Raw genomic sequence first — 3,455 nt, forward strand, 5'->3', positions numbered from 1 at the left:
TTTCCTCAAGTAATCCATGCATCATATCATTGAGGGAATATAAGCCCCAATTAGGAGATGCGAAAACTTAGAGTCAATACAAGAATGAGAATTTTGTAGAGACATTCTGACTGACCCCAAAGACATGCTTTTTTAAGCACAACCTTCTGTGAGCTTTCTTGAATTTTTGTTTTTGTTTCCAGTAGAAAGCAGAAGTAGAGTGGGAGGACCATGCCTTTTATTCATCCATCCATTCATCCTACTGTCCATCTACCCATTTCTCCATGTTTGTTAAGAACCTATTCTATATTTAGCATTGAGGATAGGATACACACCTAGCCACATGAAACAGACTAACTAGTGCCTTAACAACGGGTGCCTCTCTCTCCTAAAGGGTAAAGTATAAGCTTTTCTCAGGAAAGGGCTTAAGAAAATGAAAAATTATTGCTTTTCAGTGGATCTGCTTATTTACTCAGGTGAGCTGTAAACAAAACATCCAAAAAATAATCACTGAGTAATTCCATTGGCACCAATACCTATCTTTGGTTTGAATATTCGTTTCTATGAAATGATTTTAAAATATCCAATCACACCCAACTTAGGCGAAGCAATTCCCTAAAATAAATCTGTGACAGCTCTGGCCTCACTTGGCTTCTGTGGGGTCTTGCTGTAGGCTGTCCTATCTTAGGACACTGGAAAATATCTCTTGCGCAGATTGGAGACAAACAACTTATGGATTTTCTCTTTTCTAAAATGTATAAGTTGATCAGTATAATAGTTGACCACTAATAGATAATTACCATACTTTATTGGTAATTGTCTAGCTGTCAGACCCCCATCCTAATACTTTACATACATATATTACCTCACATAATGCCTCACAACTACTTCATGGTGTAGTTAGCCTATTATTCTCATTTTACAGATGAATAAACTGAGGCTTCAGAGCTTAAATTGTTGCCTTTCTAGTGATTGGTGGAGGCAAGATTCAAACAGGCATTTTAAATCTAGGGACTTAAATTTATAAGGACTTCACTATACAGTTGCTTACTTAGTTGCAGCTCTAGGAAATATTCTTTCTCCTGAAGAAAACACATATATAATATATACTATTATATAGTAAAATAGTTTATTATATAGATATATATTTCATAGCAGCTGAAGCAGACTAACCATGGGAAAAATAAATATCAGACTTTTATGTTGGTTACCTGGGACACATGAGTAGTGTCATCTTCACATAATTTTGTATTGTACTGTTTTTTCCTATTAAAAGGGTATATGTTGATTTGTAGTTTAAAAAAGAAAACAAAGAAGAAAGAAGAAAAGGAGATGAAAAAGAAAACAAAGAAGAAAAAGAAGAAAGGAAGAAGAGAAGAATACTAACAGGATTAAGCATGTAAGAAATGTCAACACTGATAGTGAAATAAATATGTGACATAAAATATAATATTTTGAAGATATATAGATTGAATGATTTTCTGATAAAAAAGGACAATAAAAATATTGAGGTGTTAGAACACATTTAATTACATTTGAAAAAGAATAAAGCTATTTTGAGGTGTTCCTATTTTCATCCTCTAGCCTGTGATCACCTTAAGATGTTATTTTCACCATAGGTTTCAATAGAAACGCTCAGGGGCAGAATCACAAACTTACCCCATCTTGCTAAAGCTGGAGGTGAAGCTCTTCACTCTGCCCCCCCTCCACTTATCTTCCTCTGTCCAAGGAGAGATATATGATAGGAGGAACCCTTGACTGGTTATCCATGAAATTCAACTTCCTGTCTTCTGTGAAGCTTCTATCTTTCTTATCCCAAATAAGGCATGTGACTGCCGCATCCTTAAAAATGTCCACTGATGGGAAATCACAACTTTCTTTATTCCTACATCCCAGATCCCATCTATACTCACAATTTGAAATGTATTAACTCCTTTGAGCCTCAGGAATTATGTTGGCCGTTTAAACTCATTCTTATGATAAAAGTACATAGTTGACAACTAATACTATGCCTTGCACAAGTAGTCAGTTTATATGGATACACATTTATATCCATTCAGCCGTCAGTAAGTATTGGTCGAAAATGAAGTCACATGGCAAACGGTGTACCATATATATGTATGGTATTATTATTAATCCGGGAAGTAAGTTCTAGTCATCTGATTCCATGCTGTGTTAAAAACAAAGTTTTCATGCAGTTTTGCCACTTCAAGTCCATTTTAACCTCCATCAGAAACTTTATTCTTTGCTTCTACTGACAGTCTGTAGGGTTTGCCACTACATAGGATCAATCTGCCTGTGGTTACTAAAGCATTTAGATTGGCAGTTTCCAACTCTAGTGTATATCAGAACTATAAGGGGCTCTTTTAAAAAAAAATGCCGCTTTGACTCCACCCTAGACCAGTTCAATTAGAATCTCTGAAATACACATGGAGCTTGAATATCGCTATTTAAAAAAATCTTCCAAGGTGCTTCTAATGTAGTCAGAATTGAGAAAGGCTGAGTTAGACAGTTAAGTGGGAAGCAGAGGCTATGGATAGAATCTTTATGGGAAAATGATCTGGATAGGAGCTTTTCTTATCTTGGATTACTAGGCAAAGAAGTTCATTATTCCACAAGGAGATTTGGAACTTGCTCCAAAGCACTTGGAAGACAGATTGAAAGTTGAAATATATGTCAAGTCAGAATCCTCAAAATGTTAGATATTAGATTTAGTGAATTTGGGGCACATTTCAACTGGCCTGCCAACTTTCAATTGCTCTGCAATTATTATCCAAAATGTACTTGAAACCAGCTTAATTTATTCTTTTATCTTCTCTTTGATGTAACTATAGATGGAAGTAGAATGCAATGTAATTGTGTTATTTCAGACAATAAAACAAATCATCTACCACAGGGAAGTAATCAAGCCATTTAAATTTGTCATGGTTGCCTGAACACCTGTCGTTTTTTATTTTTAGGCCTAACTATATCCCCCTAATAATTCTAGTTGAAAAGGAATCATCAACACAGCAAAGTAAATATTTCTTCAAGAAAATAGCATTTAACTGAAGCGTCTAATCAAAAGATAAGCTCAGCATAGAATAGTATGAAAGTTTCTAGGGAATACTCACATTTAAGAGGCATTGGCTTTATTCCTTTCTTTAGAAAAAGAAAGCCTTCTTGATCAAAACCTATTTGCTTGTTTTCTTTTGATAATGAGATTCTTGTTAATTCCCTTTGAAGCAGTGAAAAACATTGAAGGTGGTAATAAATTCTGCAACCAGTGAAGCACTAAAGGCATCTCAAAGACATTATTTTCAGTCATGGGCAAGGGTCCAATGCAAAATTTTACTTATGCATAAATAGAATGCTGTTTCAACCTGTAATATACTAATGGGCAGTGTAGAAATCGGATAGTGAAAGAAAGTTCTAAAGAATGCAGATATGGGACTTCAGAGTCAAACTATTACAATTTATTTAATACCACATAAGTG

This window comes from Neophocaena asiaeorientalis, unplaced genomic scaffold (assembly GCF_003031525.2).
Source record: "Neophocaena asiaeorientalis asiaeorientalis breed wild unplaced genomic scaffold, Neophocaena_asiaeorientalis_V1.1 scaffold250, whole genome shotgun sequence".
Taxonomy (NCBI): Eukaryota; Metazoa; Chordata; class Mammalia; order Artiodactyla; family Phocoenidae; genus Neophocaena; species Neophocaena asiaeorientalis.